At 31.3% G+C, this 19828-nt stretch overlaps 1 protein-coding gene and 1 long non-coding RNA gene across 3 annotated transcripts in view; one reads left to right on the top strand and one right to left on the bottom strand.

Moving 5' to 3' along the window:
- LOC130448804 (lethal(3)malignant brain tumor-like protein 3) overlaps positions 1 to 19828 on the bottom strand; it is a 338247-nt gene that overhangs the window by 264232 nt on the left and 54187 nt on the right. The window lies entirely within an intron of this gene.
- On the top strand, positions 12981 to 18617 carry LOC130448805 (uncharacterized). The gene is made up of 3 exons (XR_008910382.1): positions 12981 to 13107; positions 13583 to 13647; positions 18377 to 18617. It is a non-coding gene; the product is annotated as an uncharacterized LOC130448805 (long non-coding RNA).

Raw genomic sequence — 19828 nt, forward strand, 5'->3', positions numbered from 1 at the left:
AAAAAATTTTTAATGCCATCCGTATTCAAGAGGAAGGGCGTTGAAGAAAAAAATATACAAATTTCTTACAATTTTGCTGCAACAGCTGGCAATATTGTATTGAAATTTTATACGAATAAGTTTTGAAAGCTGGTACATCCAATGTATTTGTTTTTATGTCTGACTCTCATAGAGGGCAGTAGTAGTAAACATAACTTTTTCAATATTAGATTCATTAGGCAAAGTTGTGAACTTAAACATCATTTAATTTTACACCAAAAAGGTACTCTTGGTAAAACTCCGTTTTCGGAATATTTTGATTTGAAAATTATGAAGTAATAACAGATGCTGGTTTAAGGTATTGATAAAGTTATTAATTATTATTATTATTAATTAGTAAGCATTATGTGAATTGAAATGATTTTGTAAATGTGACCCCATCGATAAAACGTATACATTTAAATCACTAACATCCAGTATCTTGTCTTTCAAAGTTAAATACGTATGGACTATGAGCTATTGAAGGCCTTAATATAAAACAGTGTAATTGTGTTAGCTAACGCAACAAATTCGTAAAATTACATATAAATATTCTTCCAAAGCAAACATACGAGAGATTCTACTTGAACAAGATTTATATATCTGCATTATTTAAAGAAGCAACTTAAAAAGGTTTCAGGAATAGAAATGATTGCCAAAGATGACATTGTAGGAATAACTAACAGGAATAGTTGCAAAGATTTCATCTGTACTACTGTTTTAAATTCAATCGAAGAATATGGTCCCAACTAAAAAGACAGACAAGAACTAATAAGACTTCACCCAAAAATTCCTCCTCCGTTATGGAGCTGATAACATTAGCACCTAGAACTAAGTAGCTGCGAGTTGCTTGTTATTTTTTTAGGACTAATTTCCAGGAAGGTATTTTTATTTATTTGTTTGCTTTTTCCTAGAATTTTTGAGAAATTCGTTTTTGGTATATAAAGGACTGTATTTAGCGCAGTTAGTTAGTTTATAATAAACATGTATAGTGAACGGGACGAAATAGAAAAGTAATAAATAAATTATATAAATTAGTTAAGTGTAGTGTGAAGTGCTTAAATAATTTAAGTGAGTAGAAGTCAGTGCGAAATTCACCCCACCTATAAAAATAGTATAAATAAATAATAAAAACATGACAATATGCAACATGTACCAGTTTTAAAATTGAATTGTAATTGATTCAAACAACAGTAATTCTGAGGAAGATGAATGTGTTGCTAGTGATTTAGAATAATTGTTTTGTAGTATATATATATATATATATATATATATATATATTATAAGTGAAGACCACAGGGAAAAAACTTGATAGGTCATAATTTTAGAATTCTCCCAGAAATTATCATAAAATTGTCATAAAATATTAATTGCATTTATTTATTATGTGTCTACATTATGACGAAAAAGAGACGAAAAAACAAAAATGGTCGTAACATTTTTTTCTGCCAAAGATTTTCTAGCTTTATGACTATTTATCAAAAAGTGCTATGTAACTTTTGCTCTATTTTTTAAATTACAAATAAAAGCAACAAGTTCATCTTTGTATTTAAATAATCTTCGCACATTATAGTCGCTTTTTGCGAATATATTTGTTTTTGTTTAGCTCGTCATATCATTACCAGTATATGTATTTATATGCGATCATTTTGAAACCCTAAATTTCCTGGATATCAGAAGAGGGAGCATAGAGACGCAAGAAAAATCGGAGAAATTGTTACAAAAGTCCATATATGTAGATTTTTTGTGTCCTAGGTGTTTTATTTCTGGATGTGAAGTGAACAAGATGAACTATCAGTGGCAAATATACGATGAAACATTGGCATAAAGATCTTCGATTGAAAATCATTGAACTTTCCACAAACACATCAAGATAAATGAAGCATCACCAAAATCAATTCAGAAAGAGACTGAATGAATCAGGATATGAACCTGGATACCCGCAATAGCTCAACAGAATCCATTGAATTGGTATTAATGGTAACATAAGTGAACATAAGCTGAATAGTAATGTATAGTCTATAGATATCCATTCACACCCATAAGCCCTTATCATAACATAGAATTAGCTGAAAATTAAAATTATTGGAAGGTAGATTAAATAAGTTTTCGCACATAAATAGATTAAATATGTTTAGATAAGAATTTTGAGATAAATATAACTCCAACTCCTTAAAGATCTGTAGAATTATTACTTAAAACTTAATGCAAATCATAGTTGGTAGAAAACGCAAGTTGTAAGGTCATTGCGATGTTACAGATTGAAGAATATAATATAATAATTCATTTAATATTCATTTATCTACTGACTAGGGAATATGAATATCCTATTTGGAAACACTTGTACTTTTTGTAATAAAACTGCGAAAATAGCTCTAAAATCTGCAAAAACACTCTCTCTAAAACCTCAATATTGTTCAGTTTAGTTAGAACATTCCCACAGAAAAGAATACAAAAATGTGAGATCCGTTGGTCCAGCTGGCGATTCCATTGAACACCTAATTCATCTATTTAGTAATTATCCCTCCACCAAAATTTCATGGATTGTTTTTCTTAATTTAGAACATATTTAGACCTCACAAGTTGAATTAGTATTAAGAGCACGTCGATATGGTTTCTCAAGAGATAAGTCTAAACATTAATTTTCTCGGGGGGCAGATAATATGTTTCATAAAATGAGTGTCTGTAATAACTCTGATTCTGTGTATTATATTTCTATTTAGATAAAAAGTACTTTGGTTACTAAAACAATTTCTTTTCACGGCCTGATTTTTGATTCATTCTTGTGTCCATATTTCCACAAAACTCCAGTTTTCTGTCATGGTCATCGTCTGGAAGTTAATCACTGTCAATTTGTATGACCCAAATTATTCCACATCATCTGTACTTCATATTATAAATGGATGAAACTTGATTTCTTGAAGAAGTAGGATTTATTATCACTTCTTTCAGTATCTCTTTTCCATCAGAAATTTGTGGTCTGTCAGATCGTCTTATATATCTTTAAACCGACCCGTCGCCTAAAACTTACGAGGAAGCACCCTCAAATTAGTTCTCAGAAATGGGAAATCAGGAAACTCCTCAATGAAAATATGTTCTGCTTTATGAATATTTTGTATAGTTTCATCAAGTATTACTGTCGCTACTACTATATTAATTACGCAAAATTTGTAAATTATGAAATGTACAAGAATTTTGTGAAAAAGTAAATCTACTAAAACAATTGAACGTTTGATCAATAATTATTAAATGTAAAAAATGCACAATTACAAAATACGTCAAATCACAGACACCTATAAAGACAATAGATAATTTAAGGAGTATCGAGAGGCGCAGCTTCAATTTTGAATTATCAAATGATTTATTTCATCACATCTTCACTTGTTCAAATCAATTTCAAACCTTTATTGAACCACAAAAAGTATGAATATCATTAAATACGTTCCTTCCATCTCTTAAAAAAGTGCTGCTTTCCATTTCTATTTACAATTATTGGTTACCATGATCTTATTGCAATACATCATCAATTATCTCTGATAGAGAGAGTTTGAACTGATGTGTCTTATATATACATTAAACAAGTAGAACAAATTTTTAAAAATCCTCCATAAAATAAAACTAAATCGATATCTCTCGCGCATGCCTAATCTTTAGGAGCAGTGTAACTCGGTTAGAGACGACTTGGTTGTCCTTCAAAACGTTCAATGTTGGGTAAAGGAATGGCTCGGTCAATGCTTATATCGAAACGTTCATCATCTAAGGAGTTAAGAGATGGTATCATGAAACAGTTCGGAAGGTAGAGGAACGTCCATATGACGGTTTTATCAGAAACTTGTTGCAAGTTGATTGCATGCAGTTGAAAAAGTACGAAGGCTGTAAAAGAAACGCAATTTGAAATTCCAAAAAAAATGTACAAGGAGTGGCAGCCGCAGACGACCATTTCAATCTTTCCATGTAATTTATAATCCGATAAATATAATATATGGAGAATGATGAAAATAATTCTAATAAATATTCTTTCGTCCATATCAGGAGAAGAGTTGAGACGAATACCTAATATGAACAATATAAAATAACTAAATCAAACGCTAATTAGAAATGTAGTGAGTGAATCAGCAGACATAAAGGACATTCGCGTTTCTTAACTCACAATTTGGTTATTTATCATTCAGCAGTCGTTTGATTGAATTAATACCTTGCGATCAATGGATAAAAACTCTTATAATACTTAAAATATGGTGTTCAATTTAAATTGTTGTCATCGTTACCCAAAGATTTTCAAGGTTTCAAAATCAAATTTCACACTTAAATCTGCATATTTCTTTTGTTAATGTGATAAATATTTCTGCTACTCTCTAATTTATGATTTTTTGAAATTCATGTATCCATCAAGTTGAACGTACCCACATATCTAATTGATAACACACAATTATCGATATGAACCTACTAAACCCGAATTTTTTACATACAAAAGCATAAATTCACTGGTTGACCAAAAAATTTTTTTGTAGTAACACAAGAATGAATAGCATATTGTGATAAAATGGACTTATACAAATACAAAAATATGAAAAAAATAATTGTAACACGTTACATTCAAAGAACCATATTCATTGGTAAATATTTAATGTTTATTGAAAAAGTAATTTCACGATTTTAAAACGTATATATTGACAATATTTATAGTTTACATCTAATAAACATGCCTCACATCTATTAAAAACAAAAACTTAAAAAAGTCACTTTACATATCAATTAGCTCAAATTTTTCCTTTTTTGAGGTATTATACTTTCTCTTTTAAAAAACCAACAGTAATCACCCATCATGGCAGAATCCCATCGTCCTTGATACCGAATTTCCATTGTTCTAATATCTTGATGGAACCTTTCACCCAGCTCATCACTGACAGATTCCAAATTTTCGGGAAAGAATGTCAGATCGGAATGGAGGAAATGAATTTTCAATAACATTCGAGCACCAAGGGATTTGTAGGCGTCAAGAAGTTCATCAACTAACAAAAATCCCCTCACTACACTCACAAATGCCTTCCATGCTCTAAGTTCCTATCTGGTAAGCATTTTTGCAAAATTGTCATCGTCCAGCAATTCTCTTATTTGTGGTCCAATAAAAATACGTTCCTTTAATTTGGCATCACTAAACTAGGGAAAGATTTCTCTAAGGTATTTGAATCCATCACCCTCTTTATTCATAGCCTTCACAAAGTTTCTCATCAATCCAAGTTTAATGTGAAGGAGGGGCAGAAGGAGATTTACAAGAGGTATAAACTTAACATTTCGAGATCCCGGTTGAAACTCACTTCTTGCTTGCCAATGTTTTTTACATAGTGTTGATGTACTGCCCGACTGTCCCATAGACAAAGAAAATGCATGCAATGTTTCGTGAACCCATTAAAATTCCAATTACCTTTAGGTCCCCACATTTCTGCAACTTATACTTGTTGTAGTTTCTTTTGTCTAAAAGAAAACGAATATTTTAATAAGTTCCTTTCATCTTCACAGAATGAGCAATTGGTATAAGCGGTTTTAGATTTCCATTGTGTAATAACACTGCTTTTAAACTGTATTTAGACGAGTCCATAAATAGGTGCCACTCACTGGGATTATGTTCAATATCAAGTTCCTTCAGTAGACCATTAATATCCGTGCACGCACGCAACGAATTTTCCATACTGTAGAATGCAGAAAATGTAACATTCCTTAAGACGGGAAGCAAGAAGCTCAAACTGTTGCTTTGACAACCCCAAATCACGTGCTAAATCATTCAACTCACTTTGAACAATCAAATGTGGCTTGCCGAAACTGGTACTTTGAGTAATAATACAGTCGGTGCATTGTTCTTCGAAGCTTCCTAATGATACGTTGTCTCTAGTAACTTCTAAAACAATATTTTGCGGATCTAAATCGGTACTGGTTATAGAGAACAGGTCGTATAGCAGACGGAAAATTTGGATACTGGATCTTGTGCTTTCCTATCTTGGAATAATTTTCAGTTTTTGTTAGATAAAAATAGCAGTCGTCAAAATGGTTAGTAGGCTTCTACCATACCACTGGAATTGCAAAAGGCATGCTTTTTTCTCCAGTTAAAGTACTAAAATAATTGAAATAGGCTTTATTTACATTTTCGGAAAATGGCCTGGCTTGCTATTTCACCATAAATTCATCCCAAATATAGCAAAATTTATCAGGAGAAATTTTGCAACTGCGGCGCGTTTGACTCGACATTTTCGTCTTTATAATCACTGTTTGCACTATGAACAGAGAGCCTTTTACTATGAAACACAACAGAATACTAATTTTTATTATAATTTTTATGTTTATTATTCTGAATAATACAGTTCAGGTATTTTTTCGGCCATAAAATTTACCGATATTAACCGTCCCTTTATAAAATTACCTACCTGCTAATGTAAATAGGGATAATTAAGCTATTGAAAAGTGGTACGTGTTAGGGCTTATTAAATATTCTTTCTATTATTGGACGGTTATTTCCATTTTAAAAATAAAGGTCCCGCATGTGGTACGAAAATCTTGTCGGCAAGTGATTATTCGTGACTGAATGTATTTATGATCATTGATGGTTTCAGTACTTTCTTCTACTATAAAGTATCAAATAAAAAATGAAATCTGCTCATCTCATTGAATTATCATCAAACTTAATTTGCTATATTTTGAAAAATTGCTTCAATTGAAATTAATAATAATCACATAATATCTCAAACCATATTCATCTAAAAATATCCCAAATTCAAGACAATAATTTATTCAATCATTTAAAACCGTAAATCCGATAAAAACTAAAGAAGGTTCTATCAATGGTTTTAAGTTGAATGGAAAAAACTTCAATTATCCTCATTTACTAACAATCCATGTTTTAATTTCAGGCAATTAATTTTAATACAGCGTTGCTAACTACCTCACAACACTATCTAATTAGAAAACAAAGTTAGCCGGATATAAAAAACAATTGACGTCGCCTCATGAGATCGTGCGCACACGAAGAGTCATGGTCGGTAGTCACCTTTCTTTGCTGGTACTTGTTAGCGGATACTCTCCATTTTTATTTCAAGAAAAAGGATAAAAGTCATAGTGCACGGTTCCGTTCTATCATTTGATCCCCTTCCTTAACCGTGTCGGTAGTTTCCGGTTGCAGCGGCGCAACCTTAAAATATTTGGACATAACCGTTGGTTAAATGTGAATTTAATCACAAGAAATATATATATATAACATAGTTTTGTTAAATTTTATGTCAAATGTGAAGAATACATTTTCCATTATGGTATTTCTTTATCAAATTAAAATTGCATAATTGACGACTTCAAAAGCTCTGGCCTTTTCGAAAAACCGCTCTAATTGATAAGTTTAATGTCAGACCTAGCTGCCTGATCGTTTCATAAAAAATAAACATCACTATAATGTATCAATATAATTTGTTTTTGTACTGTTTTTCAGAAAAAATTAAAATTAAACTCCCGTAGATGCGCTCGTGTTATAGACAGTCGCGTGCCTCTGATAACCCATCAAACAAGCGTTACAGGTTCATGCCTCTTGTGCCATTCATGCTTCTTGAGCATCGTAATAAGTGGAGTATATTTATAGTTTTAGTGATATACCTAAATTGTATGCCTCATATTTAATAAAAATGTAACTGACAATTTCACATTAAATATCCAATTGAATTCGTCTTTGGCAAGGAAACTATATTCATGATTTGTAGTTTCTTGGAAATTATCTTATTTCCACATAACTCCATAATACTTCACTACATAACACTTCATCACATAACACGTTACATCCCCAATAGTTATTTGTATGGTTCCCTCATGTAAATTGAGCAAATTAAAGATTGGTGTTTGTTATCCAGTATATTTTGATCTATTGAACTGATGAAAATTAGTGAGAATATTATTGTTTATTAATTTCACATACACTACCAGTTAAAAGTTTTTGTTCACGCAATAGTTTGTGTGATACACAAAATATTTAAATTTTTGATCCATTGATGTAGCCCTCTTTTGGTTTTATCATTTCGGTGTACAATTTTCATATTGTTTGTAACAATTTCGACAAATAATCGTCATCTATTTTTTCCATTTGTTTTTCAGGATATTCCAAAGATGTTAAGTAGCACACTGCTTTCTGACTTCCCTGTCTACTTTGTCCCACAAAAACTCAATCGGGTTGAGGTTGGCCGACTGTGACGTCCAAATTGTTACTTCTAGTATTGTTTCTTTCCAATTCTTTCAAATACTCGTTGCATAGCTTCGAGGAATGCTTGGGTTGTTGTATATATTTTTCGTCGATAAGGCACTAGACAGAATATACTACATTTTCTTTCAATATTTTTGTAGCCGTCTTTCATCAAAATCCCTACAATTTTCACAGGTCTCTAGTCGCCCTTCCCCATACTTCCGCCGTGTTTTACAATCGGGATTCCACATCTAACATCCATTTTTCCTCTTAATTTAATTATAAATATAATACGTTTATCTGCAGTAGTTGTGGTTTTACGAGGCCGCCCTTATCATTGCCATTAATTCACGACTTTCAACCGCCAGTTTCTTGGTATTAGCCATTTTAAAACTCGCAAGTATGAATTTGCGAGAACGAAAATAATTCGTATAGGAACTGTACAAAGAGATGTCTTGGTCCAAAAACTATAAATCACTGCACCTTCTTGTATCTCACAAGGCTAACTGGGACTAAACTACAATCATAAGCACCGAATAAATTATTCACAGTTGAAAAATAATAAAGAAATCAGCTGGTATTTGCAAAAATATGAATTTGTGCTCGTATAAAATAAACAAATAACGGACACTATTATTTTTAGTTTGTAAGATACCGTTTCGACCTTCGCTTTTAAATATGAAAGAGAAATTGTGTGTTATTTTTAAATTTAATGAATAGATTATGTGGTTAGTGAAACTTTCGACTGATATTGTAAATTAAAGCTTTTCGGCCCATTGAAAATGATGATGGTTGTCATTTTCTTTAAAATATTCTATATCCAGCCTATTATACAAGTCACTTCTACTTGTGTTGGCTTATCAGATATTGAGCATTTGATTTGGTTTTGGCAATGAGTACCCTTTTGCTCTCTAAAATAGATAAAATGTTAAGTAATTGTTGAATATTGTATACTCTACTTTAGCTAGAACCTATCATATAAAACTTTTGCTCTTTCTACTAAGTACGATTAAGTCAGGTTTTACTAGATTTAGATGTGTTATATTATCGACTTCATTATTCATACTATTGTGCACCGATAGATCTAGAGTTGGTACTTCACAGGCATATTTGAAACTCATAAAATATTCAGTTAATGCCTTTTTTCCACTAAGTTTGATAGAATGATTTGTCTTCTAAGTTGGTAGGTCCTCTAATTCTTAAGTTTAGACTTTATAGTACCTTTGTAAACTATGTGAGTCCTTCAGAAGTATATGTATATTTATTTCGCCTCCATCTTATGCATAGCATTTTTTTTTTCTAGCTAGATTAAGAAACATCGTAGTTATGTGGCATTTACAGGTATTTTATATAGCTGATGTGATATCGATCTAATCGTATGTCAGAAGTTTCTCTTTTTACATACAAATTAAAATTAACAACCTCATTTTTGCATTATTATCAATGAAATATACGTGAGCCTCTTTGTTCATCATAAGGAGCGTCAAATATATTGTCAAACAGAGTTGGAGTAGCTCCAGGACGTTGTTAACAAATGAACATTACAGGGGCACAAAGAATAACCTAACCAAATTCAATTCAAACCTTCAATTAAAATGTATTCATCACTGCTAACTCTGAATGGTACCAAAAAATTATCAAATTTTTTCCTTGGATCTCCAACAATACAATATATGACTAACTGGGATTGCAGTCAAACACTAAGTTAGAAAATATTCTCGTCTAACTACTGAACAGGTCCATGTGTTCGAACAAAAGACTTGTTAACTACTGATCGACTCAAGCTGAACTAATCACCCTTCGTTTCCTGAACATTTGTCTACTCTATAACCTATTTCGCGCTCATTATTAATAATGACATTCAATGATCGCATCCATTGCCCTCACCTTAGATGACTGTGCGCAACTTAATCAAGCAACCTATAAGCAAGTTAGCTTTGACTGCCAATTTTCATGTTTTTTCTAAATTTCATCTATATAATTTCTCCCCTCCTGTGATATGCATACAATGTTTACACATTCACTGCACCAATACTCACAATTACACTGTTTAAGGCGTTTCAAATGCATCTAATAATTTATTATTGGATACATTTTCCAACAATTTTACATCATTTATATTTATTTCATGATGGGCAATACCTGATTTTCGATACGTCCATATTTTAAACGAGCTATGTGCTCTTTAAACCGGACATTAACGGACCTTTTGGTCTGCCCAACATCCCGTCACAATCATTACCGTTAATCATAAATACCACTCTTTTCGAAATCTGATATTGTATACTTCGGATTAAACAACATCTGTTTTAGTGTATTGCTGGATTTATAAACCAATTTTGAGCCCACTCTTTTAAAACTTTCTCCCGATCCTATTGAATTGAAATGTGACAGAAGAAATAGACGTACCGAAAAATGGAATGTTGCCAAGCACGCTATCAGTTGTTGGAAAACGTATCCAATAATAAATTGTAGGATAGATTTGAAACCAATCAGGTTGTTAAATGTGAGAGCAGTTTCAATGGGAACGAAGGGCATTCTTTATCGAAACGCGCGTTAGACGGTGTAATTGTGAGTATTGATATAGTGGAAGTGTAAACAGTGTGTTCAGTATCCACAATATTCGATATCTGCATACTTGTTCAGGATGAGTCATCTGTATTTTTACAGCCTATCGAGAGCAAGTAGTGACCTTTCACAAAAATCAATAAACCTACGTTGTACCTCACTTCCAACTGCGACATAAAATTATTTATAGCAATACAGAATGTCCCAAAAGTAGCTGACATATAAAATACACTTTGAATAAAGTTTCATGTTCCTCAATTTTTTGTTCTTGTATCCAATTGATTTGGACCAGTGTCAACTACAGAAACTTAGATTTCCTTGATAATTAATCGTGACAATTGCCGCTCCATCATTTTCTATTAGGGTGTTTAAATATTGAAGCACATTTTGGCCACTGTCTAAATTCGATCACTTCAATATTTCACAAGAAGTACTCCGTATATTTTAAATGGAAAATATCACAGTACTAGTTTCTTTTTACAGTGTAAATGGATTTCTCAAACCTATCTCTAAGAATAGACTAATTTAGTTTAAGATGAAAATGGTTGAGCAAATGATCAGGTGCTATGCCACCCGAAGCACACTACGGCAAGCGTCATATTTAGTCGTCTAGGAATAATTATTTTAAATTAGAGAAAATAAGATGAAAATAAATTTCTGAAATATTCGCAAAAATAAATACCAACCAGTATTTTTATGCGGCATAGGTTATGCAAATATAATTATATCAAAGATACAACATTTTTATTACTACATTTGATAATAGGGAAAAATTATTTTAAAAACACTTAAAATGAATCCTAGAACAGTTAGGTTATGTTAGTTATGTACAATTATCACTATATGATTTATTTTAAAATCATACCCTTGCAAGTTAATACTAATATGGCAACAGTCAGCTTTAACACATTAATGACATATATCAAAATGAATGGACAAAGAAATATTACCTACTTTTGTTTATAAAAAGTAATTGATATTCACAATCTAAATTGTTCTATGATTGGAAAATATTGGATATATTAGAAGATGATGAAGTAGAAGAAAATTTTCTGTCGATAATCTCAACTGCAAACAATTGCATTGAATAAAAATATAGGCATATAGAAGAGCGGTTATTATGGATGGAAATTTCAAAATTGTAAAAATTAGTATGTTTAAGGTACAGTTTTGGTCAGATGAAAGTAAGTATTGTATCGTAGACAGAATTGTGGGATTCAAGTTGTTAGTGTCAAGATATATATATATATATATATATATATATATATATATATATATATATATATATATATATATATATATATATATATAAATTTCTTTTTCCTTAGACCTTTTGATATATTAATGCATCTAAATGTTCTTGATTTTATAAAATTAGTTTTTATTGATAGTTTTTAAAAGAAAGATAACTTTTGATATTTCGACTTTTCTTTAAGTCTTTATCAATAAAATACTAATCAAAAAAATAGAATTGCATTAACGAACCATGAAATATAAAAAAAAAAGATGAATTCAATAATACCAATTCAAAAATTCTTGAAACGGAATTTTTAGAAATGGTTCACATTCATAGGAACGAAAAAGCTAAAAATAATAAAAAGGATCTAAATAATTTAAGTAAAATTTATAGCTCTATTTTGTAAATTCTAATAAATTCAATATGTTTGAGAAGTGAAAACCAAGGAAAAATAAATTTTTCTTATTGGAACAAAGTTCTAAGTTGATTTTATCCTTTTTTTGATATTCATGATAAAGGTGATCTTTAGATCAATACATATATGTATATAAATATATATTTGTGATATTTTTTGCAAATTTCTAAAATAATACCTGCTTGAATTCATTTTATATCTTGATATTTTTATTGTGTTGAAATAAAAGTCTCTCACAAAACTAATACGTAACAATTATATTTTGCATAAGTTGTAGAATATATATCTTTGGAAGGTGTTCATTTTTCTCTTTTATCCCCTATGATTTCAAAATTAGCCAAGTGTTATTCAATTTCAATTCAATTCAATAAAGAACTGTATTTAATTAATACCAGACGATTGAATTTAATTCATGATAGTTCATTGGAATAAAAAATTTTGAATAATTGTTTAAAATTATGGACGAAGAATGTCGAACTGTCGATTAAAACATTTTATTATTTCTAATTTTCAGCAATTATTGTTAAATTAATAATGTTCGTGGAATCAGGATGTAACGAAGCAAACTGCAGTAATTTGCCCAAAACTGACGCCGTTATGCCTGACAAATTTTTTGAAATGAACACCTACTTTTGTAATCTGCAGTGTTAGAACTTATATGTAAGTATTCTGTGAAGAACAAACAAACTCTTATTTAATTAGCAGTTACCAGAGAGTCGCATTTACCCAATATGGAATGAAAATACTCAACTGATTTTGAAGTTTCAATAACTTCATTAAGTCATAACATTTTATATGTTATGTGTGTATATGTTGTGTATATCATGGTAGGTTTTGCAAAATTCATTCTTTTTACTATAAATAGATACTTACATCAAAAAGATCTTCACAGAGACCGTGATTGTCATAAACAAACACTGCTGTTTCGCGACGTGTAACATCATTCAAGACACCATGACAGTCTTGGCCTTTTTCGCGATCAATTTCAAAATCATTTCTAAAAACTCAAAATACTAACGTAAAATATCTATTTTTCTTAAAATAATATATTTTTGTGGTGAAATAGATGCTAAGCTATAGTTTTAAACTAATTTCCAAATTTTGTCAACTAGCCTATTATTCAATCATATTTCAGTATAATTGTGACTCCTAGAGGAAGAATTCTTGCAGCATTGAGGAAAGCCAAATATGAACTGACTGGTAAGTAAATTTGTTTACAATACGGATTCTGAGCAACAGGAAGATGATCTCAGTTCATTTGAAAATGATATATCCTAAAACTGTTTTGTGGAAAGAGACGAAACAACAGTTTGGCATTGCATTCGTCCACCTGGTATGAGAGTTTCTGCTCGCAGTACGATTTCGCAGTTGATTGCTGGAAGCTTTTTTCCCTAACTCTATGATTGAGACTATATTACGATGCACAAATCTTTATTTAGATCGAATGAGGAAATATCAAAAAAAACTCGAAATTGTGGACAGACTGATTTGGCAGAAGTTCAGCACCTGAATCTGAAGGAACTAGGGGCTACTGACAGCACTGCTCCAGAATGCTTTAGGGCAACTATCTCACGTGAACTATTCCTTTTACTACTAAGGACTTTTAGATTTGACAATCTCAATAACAAAAAGACCCGTAAGGGACAGGATAATCTAGCCCCAATAAGAAAGGTAATCGAATTATTCAACGAAAGATGCAAAGGAAGCTATCAAGTAGCGGAATATACTACAATCGACGCACTGTAAATTTAGATAATTTATACCAAGTAAGACGACAAAGTACGGTTTGAAAATTTATGACAAAAATGACAAAAAGTGGTGTCGATGTTGTGGATAAAATGAAATCCTCCTACTTAGTGGCTTGCAGATAGCCACTGACCATATTTTTTGGAATGATGAATACAGGTAGTGGCATCAACAGCCAGATCATTTATAAAATAAATACTGACTATTTAATTGAAAGGAGGGTTTTTTCAAAGAACTGGCACTGAGTTTGGTGAAACTTCACCTTGTTATCAGATCGGATGTCGAAAATATAAAACCTCAAGATCGTACTGCTATAAAAAGAATTGCGGGTATTGACTTAAATACTGAAGAATCAAATACCAGTGAGGTGGAATAGATGCTTTTTGTCCTAAAAAGAATCACAAAATATTGTGTGGTAATTGCAGCACACCCATTTGTCTGTCCTACAAAGTATACAGTTGCGTAAAATGTGCTGATATTGATTAGCAAGCTTTTTCTAGTAGAACAAATTTTTGTTTGTATATTTATTGTTTTTGTAAGAAAGTGTGGTGAGTGCTGAGATATTATATTTTTGTTTTTCAGTTTTTCAACTATATTTAAATAATTTAAAAATTTGGATTAAAAAATTTAGTTGTATATAAACTATATCACATTCTTCTTATAGATAAACATCACAAAATTAAAAAAAAAAGTTTAGATACATTAATTTATTGTAAAATTATTCAAATAAGGCACCGTGAGATAAATTCTCACTAGCGAGCTCTGGTGTCACGGAAATTCTATTTAATTAATATTATAAAATAAAGGAATAGCAAATATTTAATAATTTTCAGAAATAAATTTGTCGAGATAAGCTTCGAAGACAAGTCTTGACTTCTTCGTTACAATAGATGTTGATTAGAGGTGACGTATGAATCGGAGAAAAACGTGAAAAGTAAAATTTCAAGTTTTAAATTATGCTCCAGTACCTATATCACAAATTGGACTCAGGTATTAGTGTATTTAAGAAAGAAGCAAGAGACCGAAAGAATGGAGGAGATTAAAAAAGAGCCAGAAGAATGAAAGTTCTCTATGAAGATAGGAAAATTGCCGTCTCATTGATATAAGCGGAATTCCAAGAAGCGATCTCAGTATGTAAAATCAATTGGACAGTGTTACTAATTAGGATCGATTTCGAGGTTATTTGGCATTTGGGTTGCATATCTTTCTTTGACGGCAAAGGGAAGTATCGATTTTGATGTTGGCAAGATCTGGAAAATCCGGGTGGAGTCTATCAATGACTTACAAGTCAATTTATATTCTTTCGAGGGTCCTTTTTGGTAGTTAAATAAAACGGCAAATGAATTTGTATTTAGCTGCAAATCTGGTGTAATGGTGGCTGCAGAGGTCACTATGTCAGATAGCCGTGAAATTTTTGTCGGTACTGAGAGGGACTATGTTTAGAGGCAAGTAAGCCTGGTAGAAATACGGATGAATAGATATTCAGGTCAAATACCCGCGAAAATCGCGGTGAGATAAGAATAAATTGGACCTGGAATTTGACTGTGTGCTTTATGAGAATTGCAGTAGAGAGTATCGGTATTTCAAAAGAAGAAGTAATATCTCCTGCTAACAGCTGTGCTTTGAATAAATGCGACGGGTTTGGAATGGAGATAGATACTTTCAACAAATGATGGGAATCCTCTCGGCGATGTAGTTATTTCAGGAGAATTATTCCAAAAAACGGACGAGGATAGCTGGATTATACTTCTTTCTTATGTAACTTGGGCTGGTCTCATATGATTCTTGAAATCTTCTAGAACTGTTCCCAAGAACTAACGAAAATATTTTAAGGTATCACATTTGTTATAAGAGCAAAGCTCGACAGGAACAGGAAGATATGAAAAATTGGCAAAATAACTTTGAAAATGCGATGAAATTTTCAAAATAAACTTAAGTATTGTTATTGAGGGAAGTTTTCTAATTCACTACCTAATTATTATGAATTTTGTGCTGAGTTCAGATAAAGAAAATGAGTGAGGATTATGTACACTCACCAGAAAAAGATAAGTAGTTGATTAATATTACCGTACAAAATTTATTGCTAGAAATATCAAAACACAAATTTGAAATCGCAAGATTATTTTAGCATTATGAACATTCAGTTATCGATTACATAAAATGTACTTTTGGTATATTTTAGCGAACTTATAAATATAAAGTATCGTTTCTAATGACTAATTCGTGCTAAAAAACACTCTCAAACTAAAGAATGACATATACAGACATAATGAGTATAGAGAGTTATTCAAAATTACGTGGATTTCTTAAACATTAATCATAGAAAAATATACTTAGTGCGGTCTATGAGTTCTTGGAGGCTTTTGACAAAGTCTCAGCTTGTTGCTTCGATCCATTTTATTATATTAAAGTTGTTTAGAAAAGGTCTCAAATTGAGTTTCGTGTTGTTATAAAATATTTTATTGAAGAAGGATTAACACCAAATCAAATCAAAAACAGAATGGTGACTTGTGTCCATCATCTTTAACAATTGAAAAGAAGACCTACGACAGTAACCACTGCAGAAAATATTAAATTAGTAGAAATTGTTCTAAGTTACCGTCCCCTAAAAACAAAATAAGTTGAAAAAGAGACCGATATTTTCAAAACAATAATCCTACATGAGCATTTGAATATGATGAAAAGTACTGCAAGGTAGGTGCCTCAATTTTACCGCAGTTGAAAAGCGGCGTCAAGCAGAATGTTGTGAGCGATTTTTAGAGTTTTGCCGCAAGGAACCAAGAAAGTTCAGGAGAAGCACCAAAAAAGTGATATCTATAATATTTTGAGAGTGTGATGGTTTCCTTTTTATTGACTATAGGGAATCAAATACAACTGCAACGTGGTATATTACTTTCACTCACTTAGGCAGTTGCGTCAAAAAATTATTAAAAAAAGTCGCGGCAAAATCGGGCCAAATTGTGCGCTTGCTTCATGACACTACTTCGCTTTACAAGACTATTGTACACGAATGTGGCTTCACAGAAATTGAACGATCGCCATACTGTGCTGGTCTGGCCTTGTTCGACTATTTTTTATTCGCAAATCGGAAGGCCGAGTTTTTGGGTAAAAGATTTAACAGCATCGATTAAATTAAACAGGCGGTGTACCAACATTTTGATGATTAAGATGCATCATAATTTCCTAGTGGCATAAAAGCTTTAGTCAGGCGTTTTGAAAATCTTATGGAAATATGTCTTCTTTAATATTTGTGATCTTTTTTTCCATGTTAGGCTGAAAACATATGGACTGGAATATGAAGCTAGGCAGAAGCTTTCACTTCAGAACCACTTAATAATGAAGTACAATACTCAAATAGTTTTTTATCTAGTTAATTCCATTATTATTTTTAGTTGCTTCAATAATAGATATTATCGGTGCTTATCGTGCAGCTGAATTGCAATCTGTGCCAATTACAGATGCGGAAGGAAATCTATGTTTTACAGAAATATCTCAAACTATATTATTATTTGAATTCACTCACAAAGAATTGGTATTACTTAATTTGGAACAATGTGGAAAGGCATTAATACACTGTTCATGATTCCAAAAAGTACAAATAAATGCATCAAATAAAATATACATTTCTTCAACACCTTAACCAGTTACTACTGTTATACAACAAACAAAAAGAAATTTGTATGATGCAGTTGCACATATTCTGTTTAGTAGTTAAACAAATTTAACAGTTGATTCCATGAAAAACAAAATTAGATATTTCAACTTATATTAGTTGATGAAGGATTGTATTAAATAAAACTAATCAAAAATAAATCAAAACAAATTAATTTCCAGTAAATTTTCCAGAAGAGTGATTGTGAAATATTATTTCTATTTTTTCATAGTCATAACTCTAACTTTATAATTGGTGCAATCTTTGAAACCCTATATCGTCATCGAAAAATATAGATAAAATCAAATAAATGTCTTATAAAAAATATTAAGAGCCCAACTAAATTAAAAATTACTATAACAATAGTAGTTATAAAATACGAGGCCTGTAGGTGACTGCGAAGGTCTCGCACTACACACTCCGCCATTGCTGACACTTGGGTCACTTCATGAGTGATGGTGTCGAAAGTTTAAAGATGGCCTAATGATGTGCATGATGAAGGGAGTCAAGGACACAAATCTGTCATTTCAGATGACCTGGTTCAACGAGTTGAGGGAATGGTTAAAGAAAACCGAAGATTCACCATTACTGCTTTTTCTTCGGAATTTCCAGAAGTTTCAAGGTCTGTTTTATACTCTACTGGAATTCATTAGCGGCAACTTTCCTTGAAGATGTAAAAGCTTTTTCCACAGACATGACAAATGTCTCAATCTCTTATGTCTAAACGTAACAATAAGTGTACCAATCTTTGGGTAATAAAATTATCGTTTTATATGAACTTGTCTTTTATTTATAGCCTATCGGAGGTTGAAGAAAACGGCCCTCGTAATTTGTGAAACAGAGTATTTGTCACGTTCGAAAAACATAATTTGGTTAACACATTTTTGTTCGACTACTGGCTTTTGAATAAAATATTCTTTGTAAACACCTACATAATATACAATACGATTGGCACGGTGTATTGAGAGGTCACAATATCATAAGATTAGTCTTGAAGGAATAATCTTCACGGTATTCACAATTCTGAAAGCATTCATTACCAGAAATGATTCGGCAGATTGACTTCAGGTAGCTGGCCGGCAGAGTTCACGGTAACTTTTATTAGCTTTTTAAAATTCATTAGCGCCAATTGTTAGGGGTTATACATATTAAATAAATCATAGTGATAAGTAAAGTTTCCAAAAAATGAACATATGTGTATAATTTTTTTTCGGTGTATATGATCACGTTTCAATAACTTTTGGATCTTTATTTGATTGAATGAACCTAACCAATATCATATTAGTCCTTGTACATAAGGTAAGAAAAAATGCTTTATGTTTTGATGTTTAGTTTCTATTTTGTTTCTTAATTGGTTGAAGTATCTATTTATCCTTTTCTTGAAGATGTTGTTCATGATATTTTCCAGATAATTATTTTCTTTCAATGCAGTTTCACTTTTTGAATTGCTAAGCATCCAAATTCAGGATTTGATAGTTGAATGATACGAATTAAAGTTCAATTATCTTGAGGACCAAGTTAGTTTCGTATACCATTTGTATATAAATTAAAAAACAAAAAATCATAGAGTTTATTTCAATTCACTAGTTTTATCATATACATTGTACTCAAGCAAAAAGTTCTATCCCAAAAACTAATGACACTATCAGTTTATTCAAATTTTTTGGATAGGAGGAAAAATATACTTATAAAATTCATACCCGAAAATGCAACCTTCTGCTGCTTGTTTTTGAATAGAAGTAGGGTCTAGCGATATACCATTTGAGAGGTATTATTTCTTTACACATTTAATTTTTTTCGATTATCACTAATAAAACAAACAACCCAAAATTTCCCCAAATTATCAAATTAAATTCTTGAAGTCTGTTGATCTACATATAAAGATGGGTTCAACCTATTTTTAATAAATTCCCTTGGATGTCAAAAGCGGCATTCTGTCAGAATTCTTTATCGCAACTCTGCATTATTTACAGGCCAATTGCG

Source organism: Diorhabda sublineata, chromosome 9 (genome assembly GCF_026230105.1).
Source record: "Diorhabda sublineata isolate icDioSubl1.1 chromosome 9, icDioSubl1.1, whole genome shotgun sequence".
NCBI lineage: Eukaryota > Metazoa > Arthropoda > Insecta > Coleoptera > Chrysomelidae > Diorhabda > Diorhabda sublineata.